Source organism: Neopelma chrysocephalum, unplaced genomic scaffold, assembly GCF_003984885.1.
Source record: "Neopelma chrysocephalum unplaced genomic scaffold, ASM398488v2 Primary Assembly neopelma1_68, whole genome shotgun sequence".
Classification (NCBI taxonomy): domain Eukaryota; kingdom Metazoa; phylum Chordata; class Aves; order Passeriformes; family Pipridae; genus Neopelma; species Neopelma chrysocephalum.
The window spans coordinates 8782112-8794901 of NW_020897727.1; the positions used below are offsets into that span (position 1 = coordinate 8782112).

General features: G+C 40.0%; 1 protein-coding gene across 2 annotated transcripts in view; it reads right to left on the reverse strand.

Moving 5' to 3' along the window:
* The window catches only part of CDH13 (cadherin 13), a 451056-nt gene that overhangs the window by 276923 nt on the left and 161343 nt on the right, over positions 1 to 12790 (reverse strand). The gene's annotated exons all lie outside the window — the stretch shown is intronic.

The following is a 12790-nucleotide window of genomic DNA, read 5'->3' on the forward strand; positions in this document are numbered from 1 at the left end:
GTTCTTGCCTCTCCAGAGAGGAACAAAGCCCATCAGCTCTACCTGGAAACCTCAGGCCATGGCAAGAGCTCCAAGAAGCCACTGCCTGTGCCCCCTGGAGCTGAGCTGAGCTGACACCCACCGAGCAGGTGGCCTGGAATGGGGTTAAACCAACCCAGGTGGCCTGGAATGGAGTTAAACCAACCCAGCCAGTGTAACAGCCTTAATTCCAAAATCACCAGGGCTCTGCCAGCAAAAGGTGACAGGTCCCTGTTACCCTGTATCTGAATATCTGACATTTAATGTACTTATTGAGTATCTCCACTTCATACACAGAAATTGGAGGCAGAGAGGTATCAAAGTGAAGATTGTCAGAATTAACACTTTTTTCTTTTGTCCAACTTGTGTTCTTTTCCAGGAGCTCTTTGGGCAGAGGCTGAATTTACTGCATGTGTGAACAAGCTCTAAAGCCACAATCTTCCTCAGTGCTTCCATAATACTACAGCAAATTGAAGCAGAAATCATGTAAATGCAGAATGGTTTTGCTCTCTCCATTCCCCCAAACACACACTCTTACACTGGAAACCAGAATCTTATCTTCCTGTTGTCTAAAGTCAAGATTAATTCAGGCTATTTTCTCATTTTATAGTTTTAAAGACTGAGTCTTAATCAAGTCACTTATCTAATTCACAATTGTTCAGAAACACATTTTCCATTAATGAAATGGTCCTAAGTGCAGCCTAATGCTCTGAGTGCCAACAAAAAGAAAAGACACAATAATTACCAGCACTGACAAGGAATTCAGAAAGCCATTAAACAAAACCAATCATTTCTCCCCCTCTCAACCCTCTAACTATCCCATATTTTCATACCTCTAGAAGTTACAGTAATTATTTCCCTCAAGTAAACCAGCTACTTTTCCGTTTAGTAGACAAAAATTAAAGGAACTCTTTCCCTTTTATACTTCTAATACATTTCCCATATTTTTCCTCTAATTGAATTACATGTGACATGTTAAAGAAGGAAACATTTCCATTTGGGATACAGATGATTGAACTTTTCTGGCAGATGTTAAATTTAATCAACATCACAGGACTGAGCAGAATCTGCTTTACGTTATTTACAAATTTCAGATATAATTTTAAAGTAATTACAGTCAGTACACAAAATCTGGGATTAAAAGCCACTGAATAAATGTGAAACTTCTGAGATCCTCTGAAGAGCTGCCTGATCAAAAAAGCATTAATTTTGCAGGGATTCAGCTGAAGGCAGAAGCGACATTAAAAATAACTGAACAGATTCTTTTTTTTTCCCTGTTTCATAGACACAAAATATAACTGGCAGACTGTGACTACCCACTAACATTATGCACAATTAATATTACATATATCAACTTGATGCTAATAGTGTCCAATAGAAGGGACTATTCCATATGATGGTCCCACTAATGCATTCGCTTTTCCCGGCGATTAAACAACATGGGAGCACTAACAATTAACATCAAGGTCACCCTCAGATAAATTTTGATTTGGACACCCCTCACAGCAGATTTATGAGTAGATTCAAAGCTCATTAAAGTCGGTGGAACGACTCCTGTTGCCTTAATGGGGATTGCATTTGGTGCTCTGCTTTCTGTGTTTTCCTATGACAGATTAATTACACGGGTTTGTGAATAATCTTGCCTAAAATCAACCTTGTAACTCAAAGCTCCAAGTCTCAGCCACACATACATGTGGCTTTGGCAGCAATGAATTTGAGATTTATAGATGTGAGGCAAATTCAAAGCCAAATCTTCCCTACCTTTGACTTTAACCTTTAAACTGGTTTTAACATCCTTTCCCTTTTCCTGAATTTGAGGGTCAATATGAAGCATAAGAGACTTTTCTGACTTTCATGACCATATCAGCTTTGAAAAGATGGTGGCTGGGAGTGAGGAGAAGAGAGACAACCATGTAGGACAACACAATACAGCAGCACAGAGAAAATAAAGTTGTCTGCAGATAAAGTCAGAAAGTTCTGTAAGCTGCCCTGCTCAGCTCCCTGAGGGATAAGGACACAGAGCCTGAACTATCCACAGAAGAGTTGACAGCTTTTCCCTTGACCTGCTACTGATACAGTTCACATCCACTGAAAACCAAAAGAGGGACAAACAAATAAAAATTTCTCAGTATCAAGTTGCAGCCATTATTGAAACAGAGTGGATAGAACAACCAACTGTATCAATTTTAAGCTTATTATTTTAATTAAGTTGCAGGAATGTGACTGTGTTGAAAAATTGTCACATATTGTTCCTCTTTTTTATTAAAAAAACCCCAACCTATACCTATCCTTATATCTTTATTATGTTTCTCAAAACAAAACTACAATGTAAGCACTGAGCAGAACATGTGTTAAAGTCTCTCTTGTAAGATATTCCACACTAATACATAATTAATGTTTACAGACATAGCTGGAGATGAAATCCATGTGAACAGTTGCAATGAACCTCTCAACACGGAGCTTCAGGTTTTGATGCAATCGATGACAGTAAATGAATGAGTCCAGGGCTGTTGACTGAGACAGCACCAAAACAAATAAAGAAATCCCCAACTCCTAAATCAAGAATTCAGTCTGGTTTCATTTCTAGCAGTGATTCTACTGCAAAGGGCTGGCAGGATTAACATCTGCCAAAGCAAACACAGAACATTAGTGTAATAATCATCTTCATCTACAGCAAGAGTTTCTAGTTTGCAGCAAGAACAACAATAAGAACAGATCTAGTCTGAATATTCTCGTTGCCAGGTGCTGTCACACTGGTGCACATTCACTGAGTGACCTGGTCCCACCAGGGATTGTGTCACCAACACAGTCTTTCAGCAGTCATTAGTCTCTCATCAAACAGAAGTAGCTGAATTTTTATTTCATCTCCAGGGAAAAGAAAAATCACAGATAGGAGAATATTCTTCCTGTGCAGAGAGAAAACTTCAATGCACAGGATTTGTCAGCCAAGCAGGAATTTTGAATTTAGTGGATTTTTTTTGTCAGTGAGTTCAACAATATCCAAAATAAAATGATGCAACTCAGGAGAGCACTCAAGTGCCCAATTTCATCAGGGTGATGTGCTGTTCACCACCACCACTGTGCTGCAAGGAAACCCTCTGAGTCCTGATACAGCCTTTTAAACTATTAGCACTGCAAACATGAACACATTTCTTAGTAGCATTTCTTTTTTAGGCTGGTCAAAAAAGTCAGGTGATACTAATGCACATTGATATCAGTGCATATGTAAAATCATCTCCTAGCACGGCCCAGTACTTCATGGGATCACACCCTTGAAATCCATATACAAAGGATTTCTTAAAGTCAATATCTGAGAATGAAAGTTTGGTACAGTCTTCCTGATTTAAAAAAAACTTGTACTATCCCCTGTCTTCCAGGTGATTAAGGGATAAATCTTTATAAAGCAAAACTGTGCTCAGTACTATAAAAAAAGAAAAAACCACAAATATTTAATATGTTAATATACAGCACCAAACAGGTTCTAGAAGAATTAAAAAAAGATAAAGTGGACATGAAAATGCTTAACTCTGTGATGTTCCTTATTAGCAAAACCCTTAAAGCACCATAAAATCCTGTCATTTATAAATGTATACTGATAGGAGAGATGAGTAATCTGAAGACAAAGTTCACATGCACAAATCAGATTCTAAACTTCCATCTGTGAATACACAGGTTATGTTACAACATGATTGTCTAAGAAACAAAACAAACCAAACCAGTTCATCCATAGTGCCTTGACATTAACTGTAGAACAAGGTGCCTGGCCACATAAAATATTCAGTACATCTCCAGTGGGATTGGTACCATTGGAGAGCCTTTAAATCAAGTGAAGTATTTACAGTGTTGTCCTAAGATCACACAACTTAGTCCACAGCAAGGCTGGTTCACCAAAAGCTGGATCTAGCTCTCATTTTAAAAGCATTATAGTCCATTCTTTATCTTGAAAACCTGCACATAATAGATCCATGGTTCATTTATCTCAGAACCATGAAGTAATTCTAGAGATGGAAATGAAAAAGAAGACAAAATGATTTCAAGTTACTTTCCTGCTGAGTTGGGACTTCAGCCAAAGGTCCAACAAGAATTGGACACCACCAACCACCAAGATGTCTGATGACCTGCAGGTAAATTGAAGTGTATCTGCTCACAGCTGCTGCCTGAATGACTCTGTGTTGTTAGAACTTGACTCAAACCTGTTACCAGAGAAAATGCTAAAAATATTTCAGCATATCTGTTCCTACTCACCAGGAAACTTCTTGTTTCCTGTTGTGCACCAAACCACAGCCACAGTGAGGCTGGGAAGAAACTGGGAGCCAAATCCAGTCTCTCCTTGCCTACAGTAAAACCATTTCCCAGCTGCCTTAACTGAGAACCTGCCAGTTCAACAGTGATGAAGGACACTCAGGAATGTCATCAGTACCAAAATTATTAGCAGCAACCAGTTACTCAAATAGCAGGACCAGTTCAAATCAACCTGCTGCCCCTCCACTCTCCTCCTGTGCACCCCAGGGGCCTTCTCAGTAAGAAGGAGAAACTGTATAAACTAACTAGGAAAACTATTCTAAGATGGATCAAAAGCTTAATGCAAAGGTTATTCAGTTTTATTTGGTGTGATATAAGTGAGGAGCTGGATGATTAATAAATCCTAGGTGACTGTAAGCATTAGTAGAATTGCTTATTATGGAGATAGCAAATTATATTAAGCTTTAACTCTGTCATTCTTCAACTTGCCACATTATTCCAGGTACTCGAAAAAAACTGGCTGCAAAATGAGATGCAAAGGAATAATGGTAAAAGAAACAAAATTGTAATAATCAACAAATAAGGAATTTTAGATCCAAAAGGAGCCATCTGTCCTTGCAATGGCAGAATCAATTCTTGGGGGAGGACAAATGTAGATTTTTATCCTGTGATGCTCCATTAAATGCTTAAGATGTGTGCTGAGATAGGTGTTACTATAATAACCATAATAAATGTTCCTTCAGGTTTGTGAAAATCAGCATGGAACTATTGGGGCAATCATTAGGGATTATTATTGAGGTCTCTGATGGAGAGAAATGACTAAACTCTTACTCAGGGAATCATCCTTTCATGTGAATAATTTCTCCTATCACGGCTCTTTCTCAACTCCACGCTGCTTCTGTGAGCTGATGGAAAAGCTTATAGTGGGGGAAAACCAGCAATATTTTGTGTCTCTGACACCAAAAAAAGAACCTTGAGCTTAGTTTTGAACACTACTTGGTTTGATTTCCTCTTGGAATTGTCTCCGTTCCTTAATAAATGTGAGGCCTCACAGGTGGAACTGGGGAAGTTGTCATACACTGACTGCATCATTCCTGCATTCCGGATGAGAGAACTACCAGGGAAGAAAGGGACAATTTTTCTTCTGTACCATAAGTCTCACATGTTCTTCTGGTGTCTGTAACACCTCTTTTTCATTATGGATTTGAGGACATGAAGGCTGTCATGGCAATTTTAGCATCACATCAAAATCACCAGGTCCTTTTCCCAAATTCCTCATTCCAAAAGACTCTGTCCCTATCCTGAGGTGTAAAAGTATTATGAAATAAGTATCAAAAATAAAGATATCTATACAAATACCTCTCTTGACAGATGTATATAGACCTGCACACACACATTCTCTCTCTGTGTACTTAATAGTTTCACTTTAAGGATCTTACAGGATGAAAGCTGCTTTATAAATGAAAGACATTACACATCCTAAGAGACATCTACTTATCCTTTATGATCTTGCTTAATGTCCTACTAAATCATGCTCAGCCTGTTGCTTTCCTACTTATATCCTCATTTACTACAATAAATTAAAAATTTAAACCTTTCACAAAGGGTTTCTTTCCATGTTCCCCACATCAGTGGCACAAATTTCCACCCAAGTCCATCAGTCTCTGAAGATTAATGCATAGGACTGGCATGGTTTTGTCTATCCCAGAATATTTTCAGGCTGGACACAGAACAATAAAAACTTGAAAAAAATGATGTGTAAGTTCATGGTGGTTTATCAGTAATCCACAAAATTTAGTGGATTTTTTTTTTAATGGATAAAAGGACAGTTAGTGTCATAAAGAGAAGTTCATTCAGTTCAAAATGTCTTTCCACAACTTATCTACCGTTCAAATTCGAAAAGAAAAAAAAATGTTTGGGGCCCAAGAGGTAAATAGGTATTTTCTTGACATTCTGTGCCAGGATGAATTTTAGTTCTTCAGCAATCCTTGAATAATTGCTCTCATTGAGATTCATGGAAGCTTTGCCATTAGGTCTTATGGATGGAGGATAAGACCTGAGTGTGTTTTCAAAGAAAATAGAGTAAAATTGGTTGCATTCCAGAACTGCATCTGGGTCTGGGATTTTATGACAACCTTAAGTTTACAGCAGAAGCACACCAAGCAATAGTGAAAATGTTCTATGCACAGTACCTGTTGCAGCAGGGAGAACTAAGGGAGCAGCCTAAATGCTGCTCAGGGCTGGAAGGAATTATGATTTTAGCTGTTTTTAATAAAATGCTTTCATTACAAAGAATTTTACCTGTCACTTTACATTAGTCTGTAAATAATTTGAAATAATTAACAAGGCTTGTTTCAAAAATAATCTAATTTCAACTTTGAATCAGTGTTAAACATATCTGATACTTGCCTAAGCTCTGCTTGCTACTGAAGGGCACAAAGTCCCTTTTCCTGGATAAATACATCCCTGGTTCCCATAAAATGTGAATGTAGATTACTCAGAGAGCAAAGCACTGAACGCTCACAGAAGTTAACACCTTGTTTCACAGTCAATTATTCACATTTCCAGTCTATAAGACCATTTTTCTCTCCTTAAATAACCGAGTTCTCCTCATTTACATGCTGCAGTTGCTCACTGAGGGAAAGAGAAGCAAAGTGAGCCCACACATTTGATCCAAGCACTTCCACATCCAGTGAATAAACCCACGGGTCACACTTGGTCCGAAAAAGGAACATTAAATTAGTGAAAGCCACCAGTAGCCCCTGTTCTTTATAGCATTTACTGTGGCATTCAACACAATATGTAATTGTTGCTATGGCAACTGCCACATCTCTTGGCACCATAATAATTCCCAGATAAATGGATCTTTGTCAGAGCAAACTCCAAAGCCACTGTATATGAAACCTGTGTTTCTTTGGTGCTGGGAATCTGCAGTGTTAAGCTGGAAGGATAAATTCAGCCCAGGCCTGAGGAAGCACAAGCCTGTCAACAGAGGGGAGGGGAGGCTGTGGAGCTCAGCAAAAAGGGGAAATATATGGAAATACATGGAAAATCAGAATTGCTGTGCCATGGGACTCCCAGGGTCACCCAGGAACTGCCCAGCAAAGGGGTGTGGGAGCCCCGTCCACACAGCACTGCCAGACACAACTCCTGCTTCCAGGGTTTCATCTGAAGCCTGCTGGAATCTCATCGTTTCAGCAGGTTCAGGATCCAGCTGAAGGATAAAAAGGGATAGTAGGTGACTGGAATTTCTATGGAAAAGAGTGGTTGAGGAGATTTCTTATGTAAAAGGAGCTCTTTGTTGTTTCCCTGACAGCAAGAAGTCTGCATGGAGGATTTTTATAAAAATATAGTCCAAAAGGCAGCTAAATGATACTACAGAATGACCCATTGATGAGAATAAGCTCTTGCTTTCAGTGACATTAATTAAGATGTGTTCTGTGAAACCTGAAATGTAGCATTGCAGATTTTAAAGTTAAAAAAAATAGCATCCATTCAAGGATGGTTAAAGCAGGGAAAAGTCATTTACCAAAATACCATCAACACAAAGGTATTAAATTCTAAAATCACTTGTACCTCAGCCTTTAATGCATAAATTCCAAGTCAATATATGTTTGCGGTGAGATAACAAAAGTAACACGAGTGATAACAACTTAATAACTTAATGTCTAGGAGAATGTTAGGATGTTAAACTCCCTGTCAAACTGAACACAAAAGTGATAAAATTACTTTCCTTTTGTTTGTTCTGTAAGAAAATCCTTCTTTATATGCCTGAAGGACACTTTCATATCCAAAGGCAAAAGTTCTCTGTGATTTTATGAGGCTGGTATTCTATCCACTGTTTTGATCAGTATAATAACTCATAACTCTATCGCAGATATTGATGCACCCCTGTGACTTACTCTATTTTGTGCCTTCAAATTAAATGCAAAACATGGCATTTTATTTATGCTGCTCGTCGCTTTCTGCAGCAACTGCTCTATGCAAAATCTAATAACACGGAACTCTTGGAGCCTGTTTGTCAATATCTCATATTGGAGTCCATCTTCAGACTTTGCACAGTCATTTGCAGCCCATTTGGAATTCTGTTCTAAACTGAAAAAATGCTAATCTACATTAATGGGAACGATTGCCTGCTATATCAGAGAGGCTGATTCTTGATCTTATTTTCCAAATAACTTATTGGATTGCCAGATGACTAAACTCAACTATTCACATTTCCTCGCCTGAATATTTTTTTTTCCATGAGAGAATCCTGATTCATAATAAGATTATTGATCCGTTATCAGCGGTTCTAAGGCAGAAAGCCACACGTGGGATTTATGGCTCTGGGCGCTTTTTATCTCGTATCCATAATATTTGCAATCTCTATCCTTTGGGGATAAAGCAGAGAGCAAGGCACAAATAAGAAATGCTAACATTTAAATCCAAGGAGCTTAGTTTTGTTATTTCTGTTTGATACTTTAGGAAACAGAGGTACAGGCAGAAAAAGCAACTCTCACAAACATCTCCATCCAGGCTGCGACTCGGCAGGAATCAGAATTTGGGGCTGCAAGGCGGCTGAGGAAGTTTTTGGCCAGGCTGCTGAGGCTCCTGTCCCTGCTCCAATAAACACAGTTGGGAAAAGCAATGGTTTGACAAACGGAAAAAGCAGCAGCAGCCTGTCTGCCCAGCCCCTGGCTGGTACAAAGTGCCCTGGACAGAGTAGCAGGACGAGGGCAACTCCATTTCCTTCAATCCGAGCTGCTGCTGGAGGTGGTTTTAAACTCTGTCTACGACATGCTGTCTCAGGGTGTGCTCCTCACTCTTATCTCTGCTTTTCTTTCTCCTAGTCCTTTTCTATCTCGTGCCTGAAAAACTGTCCTGAGGGTTTGACAGCTTCTATTTAATCATTTCATCCTTCTGTATGGCAGACTGCTGAGCACCATACAGTGAAGTTACTACCAGCCTGGAATTTCCAAATATCTGCCTGCCCTCTTATCTGCTTTGGTGCCAGACTCTTGATATCTCACTTCCCTCCACCCCTCACCCTGTGTCTGTAATGGTGTAACAAATAAAGGTCCTAAATAACTCCCTCTGCTGTGGGGAAGGAAAAAGAAGGAAAAAAAAAAACCTGCCAACACACAGAAAAAGGCAGAGACAGATTGTTTCCCAAGGCTTTCTTTCAGCTCCCAGGATACTAAGGGTATGTTCATTAAAACCTGCATTAGATTTCAGAGGGGGAGAAGGACCAGCAGACAACCATTTTATTTAGCCTTAGAGGACACAGTTCAACTCCCAGCTTGCTACTTTTTGGAACTCCCCATTTATTATGAGGCTCTAGGAAAGGCTGGCTATACTTTCTGTCTTCCACAAAAACTGGCTCCTTTAATAAATACATAGATCTACTAATGTCTGGAAAAATGTACAAATGTGATGAAATTTCCAGCTTTCAGTTGTCCTCCTATCTCCATAAAATAAAGTAAGGATCAAGGACTGGACAAGACAGAAGTCAAAAATATAAATAAATATTGCTGCCAGTCATTGGCTCAGCCTGTTTGTTCCCAGCTGGGGTTGTGAGTGATTTATTTTTCCATTTGGGATTTGAGGTTTAACGATTCTATGAATTATTCAAAATGAACCCAAGGTTCATTTGGAGAATCCTGGGTGAATCAAAACATTTCCGTGTCTCTCCTCTTTAATATGACCAAGCACTGCAGTCCTGGCTGTGTGGGGCTGTATCCAGTGAGCACTGGGCAGAGCAGAGCAGGAGCACAGATGTTCCCAGTTCTCCAGCTCCACTCCATGGGGAATGCAAGCGAACTTCCTTTCTTTCACTGAACACTCTGATTGCCTGAGGGTCCAAGTGTGAACACACATAACTGTTAAAGAGTAATGTTACACCTTCCACAGGCTCAGGGCAGCTCTTCTCTGCACTCACACTCTCCATGCCCCTCAGAAATGACTGTAGATTTTTGGGAATACTCTCTTCTGCCAAGTCAGACAGAGACCAATATATCTGGCCAAAATCACAGGAGGAAGGGGGGGACCAGCAGGTTGCAGAAAGCAATCTGACTGGAATCTGCTGGACAGATTTTTGCTCCGTAGCAGGTCTGCACATCTGTAGGTACAGAGATTCGTGGGGTTTAGGTTATTTTGCAGTAACATCCAGGCATCAGGAAGAGCTGCAGTGTTGTATTTGCTCTTCTGTCACCAGCCTCTCAAAATATTGTGTGATCAGAGAGCAACAGCCCAGCTGGCTGATGATGCTGAGGAACCACTTATCTTGCCATATTGTAGTCACGGCCACCCTTTGCTAGAAAGCTGCATGTTCTGCACATCTATTGTGCTTGTGGCAGAAGAGTAAGGAAATGTGTCCTTTAGATGCAAATAAAGGAGTTAAACAGTAAGTGCTATTCTAACAGCCACTCATTATACTGTGGCCCCGAAGTTAATGTAAGTTAATCACATAGGACTGATCAGTGAGGCCAGCTGGAATCTTCCCCCATCTTTAGCAGGAAAGAACCACACCTCTTCACCCCTAGAGTACCAGAAGCTTTTCTGCACACTCCACACTGCACCTCTAAATAACTCCCCTATTCCTCTAAAGTACGGCTGGTAGCAATCAGAAAGTTTTAGGAACTCTGCTCTGTTCCTAGGCTCAGACTGCCAGTCAGCACATCGGAGATCATTGTTGAGGGCCATTTCCAAACACGTTGGGAATCTGCAATTAGAAACATTAACAATGGGATTTCACAGATGTAGGTTACATGCTTTCAGAAAAGAAATGGCAGTTGCTGGCAGAGGGGAAATACTTAAGAACTACTTATCCCCTAATTAGACAAGGTACTGTACTCTAAGTACTGAATGCTAAGCAGTGCTCTAGCATGTGCTCATCTTAACCCTACAGAAATATGCTGAATTACTGAGGCTCCATCTGAGCATTGCTTAGCCAAGGCTCCCTGCATAAACAGATGGAGCAATTCTGCTGTTTCCATGCTGACACATTTAGACTGCAAAAGTACAGGATTAAGTTCAAATTTATCATAAAATCACTTTAGATAGGAGGCTGTAGTCTTTATATCCTTCTCAAGGATGACAAACAGAAAGACAACACTGTCTGTGTTGTGTTTAAAACAGGCAAATAGCTGAAAAGGTTGGGAAAAAAATACTGGTTTAACAGCTACAGAGTGCTGGCTGAGGCCACAGCAGGACAACCAGCCTCAAAGATCTTTATATTCCCTTGAAGAAGGGGATGATCCTCACTAGATGGGTTTCCCAGGGCACATTAATGCATCGTGTAACTCTCAACAGTACTTCAGACACCAAGGATCACCATCCTAAAAGGGTAATCATCTGTTTATAAGCTGAATATCAAATCCTTAAAAATGTGACAAATGCAGGTAGAGAGGATGTGACACTGCTTTGAGGAGTCACCTGTGAGGGAAGACTGGCAAGTGGCAGAATATGCCAGATTTAGGCTGGGTTTCTCTCTCTGAAGCAACAGAAAGTGGTTGGAACAGAATCCAGGAGTGGGGCCAAATCAGACTTGGCTTTCAAATGCAGTCTGCAGATAGATCTCAACACCAGGCATTAATTAATATTGCTGGAACATTTTGAGGGGAGACAACCCAGAACCCAAACAGGACATAAAGGTCACTGGCAAAGCTGTGTCACGGTCTGTGCAAATACATGTTTTTTAACTCCTACTCATGAGACATGATTTCCCCTAGTTTATAACTTCCATAGAATATCTCCCCTCAGAGACATTGAAGGGCTGCTTCCCTGAGAAAACCAGATTAAAACTTCAGAATATGATTCTCAGAGAGTCACATCTTCACACATAAACCAATCCCTTGAAGTTTAACTCCAGACCTCCTGTCAGAGATGTCTCAAACCTCTCTGTGGTTTCCTTAACTTCTAACTGGAGAATGAGAATCCCGATTTCAAAACTGCTCCTAAAATTTCAAAACCTGGGGTGGAAACAGAATCATTTGAACGTTCTTGTGAATGCACCAGAAGGATCATGCCTTGCTAGTCTGAGGCACAGGACAGCCAAGTGCCCAGCTTGTTCCCACAAGTGTAGCTTTCCTACTCTGAATTTGGCAGTCTGTGGCCCTAAACTCGCAGCTCCTCCACCTAAGAACCTCTCTCAAGTATGACTGTGTCAAAATTTAATTTTGTGAAGAAACAGCATATTTAAATAAAATTAAATCCCATTTCAGTGTTCTGATCAGCCTTCTGCAGTTCCACGTTCTGGTACTTTCTCTCCTGCTTGAAATCTATATTCATATCACATGCTGCTTAAAGTGCAAAGCAAAACCTTTCCTCAGCCACGGACTTTCAGAAGTTAGTTCAACCTTTCTCCTAAAGCTAATTTGTTTTTTTTTTTTAATGGAAGACTTCAGTTATACTAACATATTGTTGGAAAAATAACGAGAATGCTGGCAACAGAACATCTAAATACCAAATCAAGACAACAGATCAATCATTTTTATCGTGGCTTCTTTATACTTCTGTGAAATTATAGGTCTGTAAAGGCACCAGGCTT